This window comes from Giraffa tippelskirchi, chromosome 12 (genome assembly GCF_054371585.1).
Source record: "Giraffa tippelskirchi isolate mGirTip1 chromosome 12, T2T-mGirTip1v1.2.pri, whole genome shotgun sequence".
Taxonomy (NCBI): Eukaryota; Metazoa; Chordata; class Mammalia; order Artiodactyla; family Giraffidae; genus Giraffa; species Giraffa tippelskirchi.
The window spans coordinates 19,356,402-19,378,449 of NC_137286.1; the positions used below are offsets into that span (position 1 = coordinate 19,356,402).

General features: G+C 39.3%; 1 protein-coding gene and 2 long non-coding RNA genes across 51 annotated transcripts in view; 2 read left to right on the plus strand and 1 right to left on the minus strand.

Moving 5' to 3' along the window:
• The window catches only part of LOC145528800 (uncharacterized), a 159,313-nt gene that overhangs the window by 107,327 nt on the left and 29,938 nt on the right, over positions 1 to 22,048 (minus strand). For 7 of the 49 annotated variants that reach the window (XR_014070676.1, XR_014070664.1, XR_014070665.1 and 4 more), the window contains 3 exons: positions 21,155 to 21,328; positions 8,531 to 8,836; positions 6,033 to 6,241 (listed from right to left, as the gene is read on the minus strand). The gene's annotated coding sequence lies outside the window, so the exon portion shown is untranslated. Of the gene's footprint in view, positions 1 to 816; positions 1,250 to 2,214; positions 2,297 to 2,402; positions 2,454 to 5,178; positions 6,242 to 6,797; positions 8,837 to 9,323; positions 9,442 to 17,711; positions 21,073 to 21,154; positions 21,329 to 22,048 lie in introns of those variants that run through there. The other 42 variants (XR_014070685.1, XR_014070672.1, XR_014070674.1 and 39 more) reach the window with 14 other exon arrangements.
• LOC145528802 (uncharacterized) overlaps positions 9,476 to 22,048 on the plus strand; it is a 32,211-nt gene continuing 19,638 nt past the window's right edge. Inside the window, exons 1-2 of the long non-coding RNA XR_014070707.1 lie at positions 9,476 to 9,628; positions 21,690 to 21,841. This is a non-coding gene — a long non-coding RNA (uncharacterized LOC145528802). The remainder of the gene's footprint in view (positions 9,629 to 21,689; positions 21,842 to 22,048) is intronic.
• LOC145528801 (uncharacterized) lies at positions 10,593 to 11,842 on the plus strand. Its single transcript, XR_014070706.1, has 2 exons — positions 10,593 to 10,850; positions 11,052 to 11,842. It is a non-coding gene; the product is annotated as an uncharacterized LOC145528801 (long non-coding RNA).

Consider the following 22,048-nt stretch of genomic DNA (forward strand, 5'->3'; position numbering starts at 1 on the left):
ATTAATTTCTTCCTGATAGTTGTTAATGTATAGAAAAGCAACTAATTTTGTATATTGATTTTGTATCCTTCAAATTTACTGAATTTTTATTAGTCCTAACAGTTATAGAGAAGTCCTATGGTTTTCTATATCTAATATCATATCTGCAAAAAGAGACTTCTGTTCCTTATTTTTTTGTCTAATTGTTCTGGCTACAACTTACAGTATTATGTTGAGTAAAAGTGACAAAAGTGGCATCTTTGCCTTGTTCCTAATGTTAAAGGTAGTTTTCAGCTTTTCACCATTAAGTATGATGTCAGCTGTGGGCTTGGTGTCTTGGAAACCCATTCCTCATGTGGGAGTTAAAAGCTGAGGTGCTAGATGCGCCGTCCAAGCTCTGCCTCAGGGAGAAGCTGGGAATAGGCGGTTCTCTCTCAATAGTATTTCACTGCTGGGTGCGGAGTTTATGGTGAGCGTGTGTCTCAGCCTTTCCTACCCACTTTGTGTTTTTTCGTATGTCTGATATATAGAAATTGCTTAGCTAGTTTCTCAATTTTTTTCAGAGGGAATTTCTTAGAATGTACCTATGTACATGATGCTTCCATGAGAGGAAGAATATTCAGGAGCCTCCTATGTCAACATCTTGATAAACTCTCCAAACTTTCGCTATTCCTAGAAGGCCCTGAAATGGCTCACTCACCACGTGTCTTAACTTCTTCTAACGTGCTGAGGCTAACCAGCTAAAAACTATTTCACAATCCCTTGTACCTAGGCCTAGGGTTCTAGGTTTTATTTAAGTTCCTACCATCAGATGTTAAACTGGACTTTGGCACTCACTTTGTTGGTGTGGTTTGGGACAGCAGTGGCACCGGCTGGGACAGCAGCTGTAGCAGCAGCTTCCTAAACTGGCAGACTATTTTCTGCTCATAGCAGAGGTTCAGGAGCTAATAACTTGTAGTCGTTTCTTTCTGATACTACAGCATCCTGCTTGGGTTAAAAGCAATAATCTCCTGACAGCCAGTGTAAGTTGGGAACCATTCCTGGAAGCTCAACCTAGAATCTGTGAGCCATTTAATACTCTGAAGAATCTCTTTGTGCTCAAACTGACTATAGTGAGTTTTAATCTCCAAAACTGAACACTGACCAAAATACTACTTATTTATTCTGGAGAAAATTTCCATCTGTGAAGAAAGAGATTTGTGACCAAGACAGCAATTCAGACACAGATTTCACTCTGCATATTTGACTTTGTCAGTAAAGCAGGAACCACCTAAAAAACAAAGAATGACAATTACCCTGTGCTATAGTAAGTCCTTGTTATCTACTTTATATATAATAATGTGTACCTGTTAATCCCAAATTCCTAATTTATCCCTCACCCTGCTTTTCCCTTTGGTAACCATAAATTTGTTTTGTGTCTGTCAGTCTGTTTCTGTTTTGTAAATAAGTGCATTTGTATCATTTTTTTAGATTCTACATATAAGTGATATTCAATATCTTATATCAATATTCAATACCCATAATGGAAAATAATCTGAAAAATAATATAATTTATATATATATTAAACTGAATCACTTGGCTGTAAACAGAATCTAACACAACACTCTAACTCAACTATTCTTCAATTTTTAAAAAAGAATGGCAAGCAATGGTTATGGTCCTCAGTGGGCATTTGGCGTGTTGAAATTTGGATGTAGCATTTAAAAAGATATACTAATTTCTTTACTAAAACTTAAGAAAGTAACATGCACTGTTTTCCTATATATGTCTTTCTATAAACATGCATCAGGACTTTTCCATATAAACACTTTAAAGAAGCAGTAACTACTCATCTGCATGAACCTACAGGCCCTGGGAAGGTCAAGCATTGATTTGAACTCCAATAAGAAGCGTAAGAGAACTCAGAATCCAGGTCTATTACTCCTGGAGCCTCAAGGCTGTTCTGTTTGAATTTAGTTATCCATCTTTCTTTACCTCTGGGCTGTGGAGAAGCTCTACCATATTCTATTCTTTTAACCCTATTTCAAGTACTGACTGATGACCACCTAAGAAGGATATGTGACACTCTCCATGGTTTTGACTTCTATAGTCCCATGATTATTTCCTAGGTGCACAAACAATAGCCATAGAATAGACAATAAATTTTTGTAGCAGATAGTGTGGCGACAGGAAATATTTGAGTGTCAAAGGTGTAAAGCATCCTGGGTAGTTGAGATATGTATCAAAAAACAGACCTTGTTCCTGCTCTTAACTGACAGGCAGTGCCCATTTTGCTTCTGAGTGTTTCTGCTTGCTTGTAAAGTCACTGAGCTCAAACTGAAACAACAGCAAAGAGCACAAATGCAGAGCTTAATTTGAACTGTGTATCTATACCTATAAAACTCATTTAAAATCCATTATACTATAATAAGCAATTTCTTACCAATAGTGTACTCAGACCTGGAAATGTCTAGAAGTTAACCATTTTACACTCCTTGCATATGGAAAAACAAATAAATCTTATATGGCAATCTATAGATTCAATGCAATCCCTATCAAGCTACCAATGGTATTTTTCACAGAACTAGAACAAATCATTTCACAATTTGTATGGAAATATAAGAAACCTCGAATAGCCAAAGCAGTCTTGAGAAAGAAGAATGGAACTAGAGGAATCAACCTGCCTGACTTCAGGCTCTACTACAAAGCCACAGTCATCCAGACAGTATGGTACTGGCACAAAGATAGAAATATAGATCAATGGAACAAAATAGAAAGCCCAGAGATAAATCCACGCACCTATGGACACCTTATCTTCGACAAAGGAGGCAAGAATATACAATGGAGAAAAGACAACCTCTTTAACAAGTGGTGCTGGGACAACTGGTCAACCACTTGTGAAAGAATGAAATTGGAACACTTTCTAACACCATACACAAAAATAAACTCAAAATGGATTAAAGATCTAAATGTAAGACCAGAAACTATAAAATTCCTAGAGGAAAACATAGGCAAAACACTGTCCAACATAAATCACAGCAGGATCCTCCATGACCCACCTCCCAGAATATTGGAAATAAAAGCAAAAATAAACAAATGGGATCTAATTAAAATTAAAAGCTTTTGCACAACAAAGGAAACTATAAGCAAGGTGAAAAGACAGCCTTCAGAATGGGAGAAAATAATAGCAAACGAAGCAACAATCAATCTCAAAAATATACAAGCAACTCCTGCAGCTGAATTCCAGAAAAATAAACGACCCAATCAAAAAATGGGCCAAAGAACTAAACAGACATTTCTCCAAAGAAGACATACAGATGGCTAACAAACACATGAAAAGATGCTCAACATCACTCATTATTAGAGAAATGCAAATCAAAACCACAATGAGGTACCATTTCACACCAGTCAGAATGGCTGCTATCCAGAAGTCTACAAGCAATAAATGCTGGAGAGGGTGTGGAGAAAAGGGAACACTCTTACACTGTTGGTGGGAATGCAAACTAGTACAGCTACTATGGAGAACAGTGTGGAGATTCCTTAAAAAACTAGGAATAGAACTGCCATATGACCCAGCAATCTCACTGCTGGGCATACACACTGAGCAAACCAGAACTGAAAGAGACATGTGTACCCCAATGTTCATCGCAGCACTGTTTACAATAGCCAGGACATGGAAGCAACCTAGATGTCCATCAGCAGACGAATGGATAAGGAAGCTGTGGTACATATACACAATGGAATATTACTCAGCCATTAAAAAGAATACATTTGAATCAGTTCTATTGAGATGGATGAAACTGGAGCCCATTATACAAAGTGAAGTTAAGCCAGAAAGAAAAACACCAATATACTAATGCATATATATGGAATTTGAAAGACGGTAACGATAACCCTATATGCGAGACAGAATAAGAGACACAGATGCATAGAACAGTCTTATGGACTCTGAGAGAGAAGGTGAGGGTGGGACGTTCTAGGAGAATAGCATTGAAACGTATATTATCATATGTGAGGCGGAACACCATTCCAGGTTCGATGCATGAGACAGGTGCTCGGGGCTGGGGCAATGGGATGGCCCGGAGGGATGGGATGGGGAGGGAGGTGGGAGGGGGGTTCGGGATGGGGAGCACATGTAGACCCATGGCTGATTCATGTCAATGTATGGCAAAAACCACTACAATATTGTAAAGCAATTAGCCCCCAACTAAAATAAATAAATTGGTTAAAAATAATAATAATAAAATTAAAAAAAAATTAAAAAAAAGTCTTATATGGAAATTTTCTATATTTCAATAGAGGTTTAGATAACCCAGGCTTTTGCATTGCTCAAAATTTATCTAATAGTACACTTAAAATCTGAATATCACAGTTATATAAAGTTACCTAGGCAAAAAAAACCTGAAAAAAAAATTAATTACATGAATGCTAAAATGTCTAGGAGTGAAAAGTACCTATGTCTGCAAGTCAGTCTGAAATGCATCAAAAACTTAGATGTACAGAAGGCAAATGTAACAAAACGTTAACAATCATAGATTCTAGGTGACAGATTCATATATTCTTTGTATTGAACATTTCCACAATAAAAAGTTTAGAGGAAAAATGGTCCACTATAGCAGACCAATCAGAGTCTCCTAATTGATCCTAATCTGGGACCAGAGGTGAGGAACTTCATTAAAAAAAAAAAAATCAATGGCAAATAATGCAATTATGATAGATCATGGAAGAAAGTGAAAGTTGCTCAGTCGTGTCCAACTCTTTGTGACCCCATGGACTATACAGTTCTCCAAGCCAAAATACTGAAGTGGGTAGCCTTTCCCTTCTCCAGGGGATCTTCCCAACCCAGGGAAGAACCCAGGTTTCCCACATTGCAGGTGGATTCTTTACCAGCTGAGCTACAAGGGCAGTTTATTTTATAGGCACATGGAAGATGCAGAGAGGTGCAGAGGACCCCAACAAGCTCACTTAACATTACCCTACTAAAGAAAAACCTGCAAACACCAGCTGAAAACCAAAATCACAGGTTTGGGGATTTTTTTTAATATCTGCATGTTTTTTCAAGTATTTTTATTACACTGAAAACTGAAAACTTGGTCTACTTTCTGTTTCAAGGTAATAAACTGCTACTAATATTGCAGCCATGAAATTAAAAGACGCTTACTCCTTGGAAGGAAAGTTATGACCAACCTAGACAGCATATTAAAAAGCAGAGACATTACTTTGCCAACAAAGGTCCGTCTAGTCAAGGCTATGGTTTTTCCAGTAGTCATGTATGGATGTGAGAGTTGGATGGTGAAGAAAGCTGAGCGCTGCAGAATTGATGCTTTTCAACTGTGGTGTTGGAGAAGACTCTTGAGAGTCCCTTGGACTGCAAGGAGATCCAACCAGTCCATCCTAAAGATCAGTCCTGTGTGTTCATTGGAAGGACTGATGTTGAAGCTGAAACTCCAATACTTTGGCCACCTCATGCGAAGAGTTGACTCATTGAAAAAAACCCTGATGCTGGGAGGGATTGGGGACAGGAGGAGAAGGGGAGGACAAAGGATGAGATGGCTGGATGGCATCATCGACTTGATGGACACGAGTTTGGGTAGTGTCCGGGAGTTGGTGATGGACAGGGAGGCCTGGCATGCTGCGATTCATGGGGTCACAAAGAGTCGGACACAACTGAGCGACTGAACTGAATGCCTTTAAGGAAGTGGGGATCACACAGAGGGAAGAGCCCTTTACTGTAGGCAATCTTAGTGGGTTTTGGGGGTGCAAGACCAGGAGAAAGAAAAAGGGAGGAGGAGAGGCAGGGAAAGGAAACAGGGAAATAGGAAGGAGATGGAGAGAGGGGGAAAAGGAGAAAAGGAAAAGAAATTGAAGTTCCAAGGCCAAGAAGGGTAAAAGAGGAGCCAACCAGATAAAAGGATGAAACAAAAAAATTCCGTAAAACTCCAAGATGGTGCATGGTTAAAGGACATTTTGAGACCTGGGAGGCCAATTCACTTGTGCTTGTTTGCATTGCTACTGTGTAAACTCTATTATCCTTTCCCCAAATCGTCACTAACATCTCTTAGATTCATGAACGTTTTCTGTGAATTGGCTTTTAATGGACATCAGACAGGGTGCTCAGTTTTTCTTCTGGGTCAGTGTAGTGGAGAAATCTTGAGATGGGTTTCAGACTCCCACAAGCCTTGAATAAAGGTATCCAAGTCAATTTTATGGAGATCTCTTGGGCTCAGGATGAATGGGAAGGAGGAGGGAGGTAGGGTTCCGACACTGGCATCTTCAATTGGCCTGTTGAGAAAAATAAAAAAATTCAAACTTAGTTTTTCTCATCCATTTTTAATCCAGAACACCCTCATTACCAGATATGGAAATTAAGGAAAGAAATTTTCAGCTTTTGGCAATCAGTCTTTTTTCATAGGGTAATATTGCCACCTGCTGGTATCTGAAAACAGAAATACCTTTATAATATTCAAGTTTTAAATTTGAAATTGTTTAGAAACCTTAAGAGACTTTCATTTATTGGAAAATTCTTCCTTTGTGCTAGAATACAAACCTGTATAAAAGGAAGTTCTTTGTCCTCAAAGACTTTGTATTATCTAATGGCAAACTTAACAAAAACACTTTCTTACCTTTCAAGATTCAGGCATCATTTCATCAGTAAAACTTAACCTAAGGTGGTCTCGGCCTGCAGTGGCTTGGGGGTGGGGGGTGAGTTCCCAAGGAGAGATTGAGGCGGGGTCATAGCAGTGAAAGCACCAGATCCTACCCACTACACCAATGGTCCATGACATGGGCCTCAGCCTTTTGGCTTTGCAGAAAAGAATTTCCACAAAGATACAGAAAGTAGTGAAGCACATATTTATTAAGAGGAACATGAGTACAGTACATGTGGAGAGACACAAGCAGACCCAGAGGGACAGTCCCTCAGTTGCACTGCCGTGGCAGTTTGAATTAATTTTATGGGGCATTTCTTAAGGGTTTCCTTTGGCCAGTCGTTTTGATTGGCTGGTTCAGTCCATATTTGGTATACTTAGGATCCTCCCATGTGTGCACACGCATCTCGTAGCCAAGATGGATTTTACCAAAAAGGCGTATGGGTACAGAACATCTATTGACACAACCCCTCCTTTAACATCCAAGGAGACTTTTCTGTGTGTGTGGTCGGGGAGTTTGGGCAGGGTCCAGCCTCCTCCCTTAATTGTCCTGCTTTTCTCTTCTTAGAGTTGCAGTCCATAGGGAATGAATTCCAATTGCTTTACCCTGGGTACAGGGCAATCTGCCTGCTACCTCAAAACTTTTTGACAGCAAGTTCTCATCCTTCTGAAACAGAAATTGACTGCTCCCTCCCTCAGGCCCTAGTTCATCCTGTACATATTTCTTTCTTAGCACATACAATATACCACAGTACTTGTTTTATTACAACATCTGTCTCCTATAACCAGACCATAAATTCCTTGAAACTCAGGGACTGTATCTTTTGTGCATTTATACTCCTAGCACCTGGAACAGAACCTACACATTGTAGTCAGCAAGGATATGGTAAATGAATAAATGAATGAGTCAAAAAAGCACAAGCAAAGTAAATATTATTACATATAAACTTTCATTAATTCAAAATAACTTTAAATATTTTGGCTTCAGACATGTATATTATGTACATAAGGAAGTACATATATATGTATGTGTGTGTGTTGTGTGTGTGTGAGCGCTCATTCAAAAAACTCACATTTTGCAAAATTCATATATACGAAATCAGTAGAATAAAGAACAAATATGAAGCTACCTCAGCAGGTAATTTTCCCATCAGCATATAATCCATAAACTCATTTTCATAAGGTAATCTAAAACAAGATATTGATGGACTCTCTCATCAGTTAAGAGCACCAAGATGAAATATTCAGAGTAAATAAATTTTATTGATTTGATAATGAGTCAGCATTGTTGAGGTACAAAAGAAACTGAAAGTTGTGATATTTGAATTATCCATGTTAGTTACATAACCCAGGATCACAAACAGAGCTGAGTTTGAGATCTATTGAGATCTGCATATGAATTCTGTGGAACTCCAGGGCACCCAAGTCCCCTGAGTTTGAACAAGAACTAAAGAGTTCTCTTCTTCAGAACTCTTTGGAAAGGCACTTCCAGGGAGCCTGGCTGTTTACTCTCGGTCAGGAAAGAGTCAAAGAACATGCAAATGAAGTGTGGGAGGTAGGAGACCAATTCTTACAGGGGTCTATATACATGTACTCTTAGCAGATAATCTGGATACCTCTATTTCATTAAGCAAAAGCTGATAAAAATTCCTGTATGTTCTTCCCATTTGCCTCACACCTTCTATTTTCCATTCATTCCTCTTTCTTTCTTGCTTTCCATCCCAAGGTTGATCTCAGCCTTTTCCAGTTAAGTTCTGAGACCTTAACTCATAAATTATCTCTTTCTTCAGGCTTCCTCCTCTATTCCTCACCAGTTCCTCCCTACGTATCAAAACACAAAGTTTCTTCTGTCTTAGGGGGAAAAGAGCCCTCCAATGAGTCCTGTTTCCGAAGAGTCCTGTGACAAATCCTAACTCCTTCTTACCTTCACCATCAATCTTCATAAAAGACTTTACTTGCTGCCACAGTTACCTTCTCCCTTTCATGGCACAATTTCTTGAGACCTGCGTTTTCTCAGACTCGTATCTTGATACTGCTTCCCTCCCCCAGATTACCAATCAACAGACTTGTCAGCTTCAGTTACTCCGACTCAACTCCTGATGCTTTGGGCAACAGGGATTATCGCACTTGACCGAACATGCTTCTCCCCATCTTCTGCTCTCCATCCTCTTCATACTCATCTTGATCAGTTCTCAGTTTTCTTCCCTGGAACCTCTTCTGCTTCCTACCTCTAAAAGAGAAGGTAGAAGATGTACTAAACTGTTTAGTCCTCATCTTGTTCTCACTTGATATACTCTTACTTAGGGATTTCATCTATTAATTTCTGTCCTTCATTACCAAAAATCTATTAAGGGCCAACCATGTGACAGGTACTTATCCTTGAAGTTTGTGATTCAGTGATGAACAAGACTGACAAGGTCCCCACTATCATGACTTGATATTCTTGTGTACATGTATATTGTAAGGGAAGGGTAGGTAGTGACAAACACTAAACAAATTAAATGGCAAATAAATAGGAAAGTATCAAAATATGATAACAAAAACTTTGCAATTCAGTCTTATTAGAGAGGCAGTCTTGTCAGAGAAGCTCTGAGCTTAGCTTTCCCAAGGCTGGCATAGGTTAACCCCAGAATATCTAGCTAGGGAGACTGCCAGTTGAGATTTCTGTGTGAGGGTGAGGGTCATGGCTCGAAGTGAGCCACCCAGGCTGAACTGACCCCAACTCACTGCCAGATTTCAGAGGGGTCTCTAACACCAGAGGTCTTGAGAGCCAAGAAGCATCCCTAGGCTCTGATGAAACTAAAGGAGAGGAGTCCAAATAGAAGAGCAGCAACTGACAAAGGACATCACCATGGTGACCAGAGGAACCTTGAAGCAATATAGAAATGAGAATACTGCCTTCTTCAAGCCATAAGATCACAAAGGCCACCCCTCCATCACATACGCAGATAACATCTTAGAAACACTTAAGAAAGCAGTTATACTAAGACATTAAACACAACTGAAAACTGAAAGGAAATGTGTAAGTACTTACACAAGCCTAAGTTTAAAACCTGGCAATTTCCTTATATTTTTTGTTACTGTTATTTGTTTGTTCCCTCATACTACCAATCCCCCAATAACCAGCAAATTGAGATTTGTAGAGGGTGAATTAGAGCAGTGATAGCAAATAAACTTTTCCCTGCAGTTCTGAGCTGTGAAATGGGTAGCCTTGTGACATAGCTATGTTTGTGTCTCTAATTCTGACCTCTTTCTTGAGTTCCACACCAGGAACAGAGACACAGATGTAGAGAACAGACTTGCGGACACAGCAGGGGAAGGAGAAGGTGGGATAAATTAAGAGAGTAGCGTTGACATAAACACACTACCATGTATAAAACAGCTCGTGTGAAGCTACTGTATAACAACGGGAGCTCAGCTTGATGCTCCATAGTGACTGAGAAGGGTAGGACAGGGGGATGGGAGGGAGGGAGGCCATGAGGGAGGGGATATATGTATACTTACAGCTGGTTAATGCTGTTGTACAGCAGAAACTAAAAACACTGTAAAGCAAGTATCCTCCAATAAAAATAAATAAATAAATCTGTCTCACCTACAGCCCAACTTTTTCCTAAATTCCCTGCCTCAGTTAAGATGAATTTCTGATCCTCCTAATTAATCAGATTGAAAATTTTGGAGTCTCTAAAGTATCACAAGCCTAACCTGAAATATTGTTCAGATATAATGTTTACTTATAGTCTCTGCCACTCGGCTAGCTCAGGGCCTCTTTAATTTCATCTAAAAGATTTAAGTCTCTTGACTGGTTTTCCTGGGAACAGGGCATGAGGATAGGCCTGTGGTAATGGACATAAAATGTGAGAATCTTTGTATCATTATTAACACCCATCAGAAAGTATTCCACCATGGAAGAGGCACTAAACAACCAAGTATACAGAATACTAACCACCTGACATCACCCAGGTGGTGTCACTGACCACCTTAGTGCTGGCATAATGGGCTAAGCTGCCAGGGTGGCAAAAACAGAGACTATGGATGGGCCCAACAGTCTGGGCTCCCTCTCACCAAGGCTGATCTAGCTAAGTGCTAAAAGAGATTATCTAATCTGAAAGAGACCAAAGCTGAACCCCCAGTATAGAACATTTCCCCCAAGAGACCATCAGACAGAGTAAACTGATTACACTGGACCCTTTTCCACTCTGAAAGGGGCAGTGATTTACCTTGACCAGAATCAACACTTATTACAGGTATGGATTTGCCTTTCCTGATGACAAGTATAAATGTGAGCTTGTGACTTCCAAAATTTTAAATGATGCACATTTATGACTCTGCCAAAAATAAACTCCCAAACCTAAATTAAAAATAAAATGGAATAAGGAAAGAAGACAGAGACTTAACACCAGTACCTGAGATTTAACAATGTTTCTGGTTTACTTTATATCCTACAGAACTTTGCTACCAACCAAACAGATGTACTAAAGCAAGGGAGATGTCAATACAGACTGCTTGGTCCACTAGTCCTATTACATACCACAACATTCAGAAGCTGCCAATCTGAGACAGTGATCTGGAATGCTCAAAGAGCATTCTGAAGGCATGGCTGAGGTGATGTTACCATGTGAAGATAGAACACCCTCCTCTGGGTTGTAGTTATGCCCTAAATCAGTAAATATTATGCTACAGCATCTGTAAGAAGTAACATATATGTAGGCAAGAAACAACAGGAAGAAGCAGGAATGGCCTCCTCAGTCCCAGTGCCCATTTAGAAATTTATATTTCCTTTCCCTGCAACACTAGGTTCTATGAATCCGGAAGTCCTATTCTCACCAAGCAACCGAGTCCATTAAACTTAAAAGTTACAACTGTCGCCTGGCCACTCCACGTACCTTAAGCCAAGAAACAAATCTGGCAGGAGTAATTGATCTTGGTCATCAGAAGGAGGTAGGGCTTCTGTCACAAAAGTGCAGGGTATTTTTTATCGTCAGATGACAAACGTATGTTTGTCATAGGATGGGCATATATGAAAGGGATCTATCTCTTCATACTACTTTGTCCAATTTTGACAACAAATGGACAAATATGACAGTCAGAGCTGGACCATATCAGGTCTAGAGCTCACAGTGCGGAAGATGAAATGAATCACAACTGAACTTCCTCCTCTTCCAATCCTTCTTTGTTCACTCCCTGACAGGTGGTTTTTCAAAAGGCACTCACCAATAAATCTTTTGTATGCACTCTCTGCCCTTTTATCATGGCACATTTTTTTGTCATGTTAAAAAAAAAAAATGCAGGCTCACCTATTTTTCCTGCCCTAGAATCAGCCATTTCTAAAGAATCAGAAGCACTCTACTGCAAGAGAAACTGGTTAATCTAGGTAAAAGTCTTTTAGATTTTTATTTTGAAATTTTTCAAGCTGAAAGGTTGAGAAAAAAGAATACTTCTTTAGAGCTTATAGTAAATATTTTCTAAGTTGGCCTCTAACCACTAAAACTGGACCATCTGTATACTGACAACTTCATTACTTAGAACCATTTCCTCCCATCTTTCCATGTCCCGTAGTCACTGTTCAAATCCTTTTGTTGGTTAGTGTATTTTCTCAAGACTTCTCTAATATTTGACTCCTCAAACATCTGCACATCTCCCTCCCTGACAGGTGACTGATAACTTAGCCCAGTATAGGATTCACCGGATGTAACTCTATCACTAGTTCAATGACATTATCCTACCATCTTCTAGTCTCCAAAGTTCGATGCAGGAAATTCATCTCTCTTATTTTTTTTTTCCTTCACAAGTAACTTTTTTTTTCTTTCTGGAACCCAGCAAGATTTTGTTATCTCTGAAACTTAAAAAATGTATAGGAATACATCTATTAGTTTTCCTCACCAATGCTAACTGAAATTTGGACTGAGGGGAAGGAATGGGGTATTCTTCAAAATGCAGACCTTCTTCCTAATATGAGTTCTTACAATTTTCTTTTTTTTTTAACCTTGTAGAATTCCTCCTTATATCTCCTGAATTTACTAAGTTTATGTCTTCGTTATTCCATTTTGTTTTTAACCTAGGGTTGGCAGGGAGGTATTTTTGGCAAAGTCACACATGTGCATCATTTAAAATTTTATAAGACTTGTTATGAAAAACATTAGGCCCCACACATTTCAGGGGCCTCCCTAGTGGCTCAGATGGTAAAGAATCTGCCTGCAATGCAGGAGACCTGGGTTCAATCCCTGGGTTGAGAAGATCCCCTGGAGAAGGGAATGGCAACCCATGAGAATTCCATGGACAGAGGAGCCTGGCAGGCTACAGTCCATGGGGTCGCAAAGAGTCACAAACGATTGAGTGACTTTCAGTTCACTTCACAATTTCACACATTTCAAATTTCTCACCCTAGAAGGCAACTGCTTTCAATTCTTCCTGTTGGTTTCTCATATTTACCCCCAACCTCTAAATAACATGTTTACAGTCTTATGTTCTTACTGTCAGTTACTGGTATTACTATCTACTGATAATATCTATTATTAATACAGAAGATGAGAATTTAGCTCTTTCACATATAACCACCATTCTCACCCCCCTACACACACATACTTGGGTTCCCACATTCTTCCAAAATCTTATAAAGTTATGATAAATCAATATCCATTTTCTCCTAGTCTCTCTCCCTCACACAGCCCTCCTAGCCAGCCCTTCTAAAGGTCTGTGGTATCAATAACACAGGATAATACTGCAGGACCCGTATCTATTGTTTAGATTAATTTTGTTTATGTTGACCATGTAAATACTATGATAGCTGAATCATGTTTACTATGATTATTTTCCCTAATAAAGAATTATTTTTTTAGTTTTCTATGTTTTAACATTAATTTTTCCTCCCATATTCTCCAGAGCTTGTGTAAATCTCTTCCCAACAGAGTCAAACCCACTGGGTATTTTATTAATTTCATCTTCTTGAAGAAGTCTCTCCTTGAGCTTTCTGACCTGTTACAATCTAGATTGATTCATTTTCAGGTCTGCTGCAAAGCTTATCATTTGATGTGTCTCTTTACCCACACTCAGTAAATTGCTTTGTCCCTCTTTCATGTTGGATCCTGTTCCCTCAATTTTGTTTTCTTCTTCCTTGATTTACACCAGTATTTTGATGATGCACAGGCTCCAATAATGTCCACAGAAATGGTATGTGGAAAATCAACCTCTGAATGTTTTTGTTATAATTTATTTCTCTGTATGAATTTGTTCTCAGTTTTTAGATATTTCCTCTTAATTTTTCCAACCCACTAATTTGGATTGATCTCCAGAGTGACTCTCCTTAAATTCATCTTCTCAAGTTTAATTTCAGTGATTTTTTTTCCTATGTTTATATGTGTGATGGTTAATTTTATGCGTAAACTTGATTGGTTAAGAGGTACTCACATTAAACAGTATTTCTGGGGTCTATAAGGTTGTTTCTGGATGAGATTAGCATTAGAATTGGTAGACTCACTTGAATGACTTGACCAGTTGTGGATGGGCACCATCCAATCTGCTGAGAGCCTAAATGGAACAAAAGGTGGAGGAAGGACGTATCTGCTTCTTTTTCCCAGTTTCACTGAGCTGAGACATCTCATCTCATCTTCTGCCCTTGAAGTGGAATTTACCTCCCTGGCTCCTCTGGTTCTCAGGCCTTTAGGCTCAGACTGCGTTGCACCACTGCCATTCTCAGGTCTCCAGTTTACACAGAGCAGATCATGGGATTCCTCAGGTCCTGAAAGTTCTGTTTCTCTGGAGAAACTTAACTGCTACAGATTTTGGTACTGAGAGTGGGATGCTGCCATAACAAGTAATTTAGAGTGGAAGTGACTTTGCACCTGGTTTACTAGTAGCAGCTGGAAGAGTTTAGAGGTACACACTAGAAATATGAGCATTAAGGGTATTTATGCTAAGAGTTCAGAAAGAAAAGAGGAGAGGAGAGAAAACCTCAGTCTTCTTAAGAGAATATTTAAGTAACCCTGAGGAAAGTGTTAGTAGAAGTATGGACCACAAAGGCCGTTATAATGAGGTCTCAGATGGAAAGGAGGAACATGTCACTGGAGGAGAAAAAGTGATCCTTATTATCAAGTGGCAAGGAACCTGACTGAACTGACTTCATGTTCTAGTGTTCTGTGGAAGGTAGAACTTGCAAGTAATTAAACTGGATATTTAGCTGAGGATATCTCTATGCAAAATATGGAAGGAGTGGCCTGGCTCCTCCTGAGTACTTATGGCAAAACGGGAAAAGAGAGAAATGATTTGAAGATGGAATTCTTAAGCCAAAGGAACTAGAACTGAAAGATTTGGAAAATTCTCATCCTACCTATATGGCAAAATAAGAAAGCATTCCTTGAAGAGAATACCAAAGGTGCAATAAAGTCCACAAAGCAAACCATAAGAAATACTTAAAAGTAAATATACTACAAGTCATAGTCACTGATCATAATTTAATAATATAAGAAATAATTTTTAAATGTTTGAAATACCTTAACGATCTGAAAATTAACTCCTGATCAAGGAGAAAAATCACAAACACTCGTGATTGCCTGCATGCTAAGTCACTTCAGCCTGTCCAACTCTCTGCGATCCCAGGGAGTATAGGAGTATAGGCTCCTATCCCATAGGAGCCCATTAGGCTCCTATGTCCATGGTATTCTCCAGGCAAGAATACTGGAGTAGATTGCCATTTCTTCCTCCAGGGGGTCTTCGTGACTTAGGGATAGAACTTGCATCTCTTGTGTCTTCTGCACTGGCAAGCAGGTTCTTTATCCACTAGCGCCACGTGGGAAGCCCACAAACACTTTAGAAATTAATGAAAAAGTAACTACATAAAAATTTACAGAACACAGAAAAAGCCATAATTAGATAAAAATCATGTCCCTAAATCCTTTCATTATGAAGACAAATGAGCGCAAGTTCAGAAACATGTTTATCGTAAGTATTTTTTTAAAAATCACAAAGTTAACTAAAAGAAAATTTGAGGAGTGGATAAAGATAACAGATATAATCTATGATACAGGAAAACAGTAGAAAAGTTAATAAATAATTCCAAAAGATGCTGTTTTAAAGACTAACAAAGATACATGCACACACATACAAACACACACACCATTTATGATCCTGCTTAAAAATGTTAAGACAAAACAAATATTAGCAAGAAGAAATAGAAGAAATGTGTGATTTCCTAGAAAATACAAATAAACCAGAGAAAACCAAGTAGAAAACCAACTTGACTAATTACCAAAGAAGGGATTGGAGGGGTGACTATTATTTTAGATAATAATAATACATCCAAAAAACCTTTAAATCTTAGTCTACCTAACTTTTAGGAACAAATAATTACAATATTATTTAAATTATTTCATATCAAATAGGAAGACGAAATGTATCTCATTTCATGAAGCCAGCATAACTTTATTACCAGAACTTAATTGAAAAAATAAACCCAAAATGATAAACCATTCTAATTATTTCAGCTAATAAGACTATATTAAAAAATTACCCTAGTACTTATTGACCTAAGTGCAAAGAAGTAGAGGAAAACAATAGGATGGGAAAGACGACAGATCTCTTTAAGAAAATTAGAGATAGGGAACATTTCTTGCAAAGATGGGCTCAATAAAGGACAGAAATGGTATGGACCTAACAGAAGCAGAAGATATTAAGAAGAGGTGGAAAGAATACACAAAAGAACTATACAAAAAAGATCTTCAGACTCAGATAACCACAATGGTGTGATCACTCACCTAGAGCCAGACATCCTGGAATGCGAAGTCAAGTGGGCCTTAGGAAGCATCACTACGAACAAAGCTAGTGGAGGTGATGGAATTCCAGTTGAGCTATTTCAAATCCTGAAAGATGACGCTGTGAAAGTGCTGCACTCAATATGCCAGCAAATTTGGAAAACTCAGCAGTGGCCACAGGATTAGAAAAGGTCAGTTTTCAGTCCAATCCCAAAGAAAGGCAAAGCCAAAGAATGCTCAAGCTACTGCACAATTGTACTCATCTCACACACTAGCAAAGTAATGCTCAAAATTCTCCAAGCCAGGCTTCAGCAATATGTGAACCATGAACTTTCAGATGTCCAAGCTGGTTTTAGGAAAGGCAGAGGAACCAGAGATCAAATTGCCAACATTCGCTGGATCATCAAAAAAGCAAGAGAGTTCCAGAAAAACATCTATTTCTGCTTTATTGACTATGCCAAAGCCTTTGACTGTGTGGATCACAATAAACTGTGGAAAATTCTGAAAGAGTTTGGTCTGGGAATACCAGACCACCTGACCTGCCTCTTGAGAAACCTGTAGGCAGGTCAGGAAGCAATAGTTAGAACTGGACACCGAACAACAGACTGGTTCCAAATAGGAAAAGGAGTACGTCAAGGCTGTATATTGTCACCCTGCTTATTTAGCTTACATGCAGAGTACATCATGAGAAACGTTTGGCTGGATGAAGCACAAGCTGGAATCAAGATTGCTAGGAGAAATATCAATAACCTCAGATATGCAGATGACACCACCCTTATGACAGAAAATGAAGAAGAAGTAAAGAGCCTCTTGATGAAAGTGAAAGAGGAGAGTGAAAAAGTTGGCTTAAAGCTCAACATTCAGAAAACTAAGATCATGGCATCCGGTCCCATCACTTCATGGCAAATAGATGGGGAAGCAATGGAAACAGTGAGAGACTTTATTTTGGGGGGCTTCAAAATCACTGGAGATGGTGACTGCAGCCATGAAATTAAAAGACGCTTGCTCCTTGGAAGAAAAGTTATGACCAACTTAGCATATTAAAAAGCAGAGACATTACTTTGCCAACAAAGGTCCATCTAGTCAAAGCTATGGTTTTTCCAGTAGTCATGTAAGGGTGTGACAATTGGACTATAAAGAAAGCTGAGTGCCAAAGAAGTGATGCTTTTGAACTGTGGTGCTGGAGAAGACTCTTCAGAGTCCTTTGGATTGCAAGGAGATCCAACCAGTCCATCCTAAAGGAGATCAGTCCTGAATATTCAACTGGAACGACTGATGCTGAAGCTGAGACTCCAATACTTTGGCCACCTGATGCAAAGAACTGACTCATCTGAAAAGACCCTGATGCTGGGAAAGATTGAAGGTGGGAGGAGAAGGGGATGACAGAGGATGAGATGGCTGGATGGCATCACTGACTCAATGGACATGAGTCTGAGTAAACTCTGGGAGTTGGTGATGGACAAGGAGGCCTGGCGTGCTGCAGTCCATGGGGTCACAGAGTCAGACACGACTGAACGACTGAACTGAATTTAATCAATTTGATTTTAGTACTGACCATCTGGTGATGTCCATGTGTACAGTCTCTTGTGTTGCTGGAAGAGGGTATTTGCTATGACCAGTGTGTTCTCTTGGCAAAACTGTTAGCCTATGCCCTGCTTCATTTTGTACCTCAAGGTCAAACTTACCTTGATGTAAGGTATCTCGACTTCCTACTTTTGCATTAAAGTCCCCTATCATGAAAAGAAATCTTTTTTTGATGTTGGTTCTAAGAGGTCTTATAGATCTTCATAGAATCATTCAGCTTCAGCTTCAAAATTGGGAAAGGAGTACATCAAGGCTGTACACATTGTCACCCTTCCTGTTTAACTTATATACAGAGTACATCATGTGAAATGTCGGGCTGGATGAATCACAAGCTGGAATCAAAATTGCTCAGAGAAATATCAAGAACCTCACATATGCAGATGATAGCACTTCAAGGCAAGTAAGATGGGGAAAATGTGCAAACAGTGACAGATTTTAATTTCTTGGGCTCCAACATCAATGCGGATGATGACTGCAGCCATGAAATTAAAAGATGCCTACTCCTTGGAAGAATAGCTATGACAAACCTAGGCAGTGTATTAAAAAGCAGAGACATCACTTTGCTGACAAAGGTCTGTCTAGTCAAAGCTATGGTTTTTCCAGCAGTAATGTATGGATGGATGTGAGAGTTGGACCATAAAGAGGGCTGAGCACCGAAGAATTGATACTTTCCAACTGTGGTGCTGGAGAAGACCTTTGAGAGTCTCTTGGACAGCAGGGAGATCAAACTAGTCAATCCTAAAGGAAATCAACCCTAAATACTCATTGGAAGGACTGATGCTGAAACTGAAGCTTCAATACTTTGGCCACCTGATGTGAAGAGCTGACTCATTGGAAGAGACCCTGATGCTGGGAAAAACTGAGGGCAAGAAGAGAAGGGGGCGACAGACGATGAGATGGTTGGATGGCATCATTGTCTCAATGGACATGAATTTGAGCAAACTGAGGGCAACAGTGATGGATAGAGAAGCCTAGCATGCTGCAATTCATGGGGTCAAAAAGAGTTGGACATGACTTGGTGACTGAACAACAATAAGGGATTGGGACAGGGTAGGTGAAAAGACAAAGCACAGAGGATTTTTAAGGGCTGTAATAGTGGATATATGTCAGTTCATGAGATTGCACAGAGTCGGACACAATTTGCAACTGAACAACAACACAGAATATACACCAAGAGTGAAACCTTCTGTAAACTATAAACCAGGGGTGATAAAAACGCATCAATGTTTAGGTTCATCGATTTTACAAAAGGTGCTACTCAGGTATACAAGAGGAACAAGGGGTATGTGGGAATTCTGTGCTCTCTGCTGAAATTTTGTTGTGAACCTAAAACTGCTCTAAAAAATAAAATCTTTTAACTGTGTAGATTTCTTGTGAATCAATTTATAATCCACTCCATCAAACAAAAATCACATTCATAAATTGCAGTACATGTCCTTGAGCTTTCTCTAGGTATCCTGAGAGACAATTCTCTTAAAATTCTTAGAGGATATTTTCATTTGGTAAAGATGCGTGAGGCATGGTATATCCTCAAGATGGACTACTTGCCTTGGTGAGGCATGACATTAAATTTCCTGAGGCCTTATCAAAGAGTGTCACAATCACTCCTTTGGTTTCACAGTTAAACCATGTGAATCTAGAGTAAATCACAATATTCTAGATTTAATCTCTTTCCGTAAGATTTTTCTTAATTCGAAAATTGTCTGCCACCTGGAGAAACTAGAAAAGAGAGCTGTATTTTCAAACTCAGTAAGTTCTGGTTCCTTTATATTTAACAATTCTTTCCTTAGCTTCTGTCTCTTAGTCTAATTGGACTACTATTAATGAAATGGCAGAGGCTTGGTGGCTTATAAACCACAAAAATTAATTCCTCACAGTTGTAGAGGCTGGAAGTCCAAGATCGGTGTGCCAGCATGGTTAGGTTCTGGTGAAGCCAGACATTCCAGGTGGCAGAATGCCACCTTCATACTGTGTTATCTCATGGCAGAAAGGGCTAGGGAGCTCTGCATGGTCTTTTATAAAAGCACTAATCCTATTCATGAGGGCTTCACCATTTGGACTTACGTACTTCCCTAAGCACCTCCCCATTTCCTAATAACACCACATTGGGCATCAGCATATGAATTTTGAGGGATACAAGCCGTCACACCACAGCACTTCCTCCTGTCAAGTTTACTGTAAGCAGCAAGAAACAGCCAGACAACACCTTTGAATTTGTGCAATTCATTATAACCATTTTCTCATTATAACCATTTTCTCTTTTCCACATTACCATAAGTGACAATGTTGCTAAACTTTCTGCTATTGCACCACAAGGATCTTTTTTCCTGCTCCCAATGATACTTTCTCACTTTCCTTTATTCACTGAAATCCTCCTTGACCATTAGGCTTTCACTAACAATCTCTTCAATGTCCTCCCACCTTCTGCCCATTGTCTAGTCCTATCTAGTTCAGCTTCAGTCACCACTACATTTTGAGGTTTCTGTCACATGGCACCCCACCTCCAAATACCAAAATCTAACTCAGTTTCTATGACTGCAAAACAAATTATCCCCAAATCTAGTGGCTTAAAAGAACAATATTTGCTGAAGAATCTGCAACTGTGCAGGGCTTGGTGGGGATAATCCATTCTTGCTCCATTCAAGGGAGACATAAACAACAAAGAACTATAGATGCTATGACAGATGTTGTAAAGAACAGATGAGGAGCACAAAGGAGGCAGTAGTTAATTCCACCTGGGAAATCATAGAAATAAATAACCCCTGATCCAAAGTTGGGGGCTGACATGAAGAAGAGCAGGTATCAAACAGTGGGTTATAGTTGGGAAACCACTATATTGGTATGAATAAGGCATTAAGGTAGGAGAGCAGGAAGGAAGTAATTAGTGAGAGTTGAGGCTAAAAGCAAGGCTGAGAACAGATAATGTTTCTACAGGAGTAAGCAAGAGGCCTAGGGTCAAATCAGGTGCAACACTACCATGGGGAACAGCTGCAGCTGGGAATTACTGGGGACTCTAAAGAACTACAACTGCTAAAGGCAGGCCCCTATGATGAGAGCCAATAATAAGAAGGAAGTCCAAGAGGTACTGTCACAGAGAGGTTGTCAGAAGGTGTCACTTCAGTGGTATCTGAGAGAAAAGCTACCAGGAAGAAAAGCAAGAAAAGGTCAGGCTGGGGTTCCCTGCACATTCTGTATTTCTAATTTACACACCCCACTTTTACCTTGGGGAGAGAGAAGGTTTTCCCCAGTATCTACTTGACAGTCAGAGGTGGTAGTGATCATGAGAATTTCAACGCAACTTCTCTCCAGAAAACCTTCAGAAATTCAGTGAGGGCCTGCGGTTGTTAATACAGGCCAGATTATTCTCTCAGGTTCATGGCAGGAAAAGCGTAAACCTGGAAAAGAAGAGTGTATTCTCAGATCCTCTCTCCTCTCTTCTGCTCTCCCTCCCTCTCCCTGTCTCTTTCCCTTTCCCTCCCCTCTCTTCTCTCTCTCTCTCCAGTTTCACCTACTAGATGTTTATATAACCACAGGTAAATCTCTTATTTCAAGCCCACCAGAAACCAATAGCATGAACTCTCTATGGAATCCTGACTCCCTATTATATGTTTTCTCTTTAGAAGTTTGTTTTTAAAAGAAGTGAAGTTTTTATTTTCCAGTGACACTTTCTGGAACAGAATTGAGAACAACATTCAGAGAAAAGATTATTACTCTATAAAATAAACACTATCTTACCAAGCCTTCCTTTCCTAACAGATACAAAATCTTAACGGCGCTTTCTATGCCTAAAGGAGTCATGATGACAACTGAAGATGCTGTCAGTTCTTACAGCTCAAGTGGACAAGAATTATAGTGGAAATTTCAAATAGAATCACTAGCGCAACAACTGCAGCCACTCAGATAAGTAGGTATGTTTGAAGAATGAGGTAGAAAATAATGTCTCCTACAAACTGACAAAACATGAGCATTACTTCTAGTAGCCTAAATCTCACTTATGCTTGAAAACAAGCTTATATGAAACTTAAATAGAACCTGATCAGATGAAAAAAACATTTTTTAAGATTTATATTCAGGCAGCTCTAGCAGGAGTTGGTGGACCTCTTTTTTATTATTTT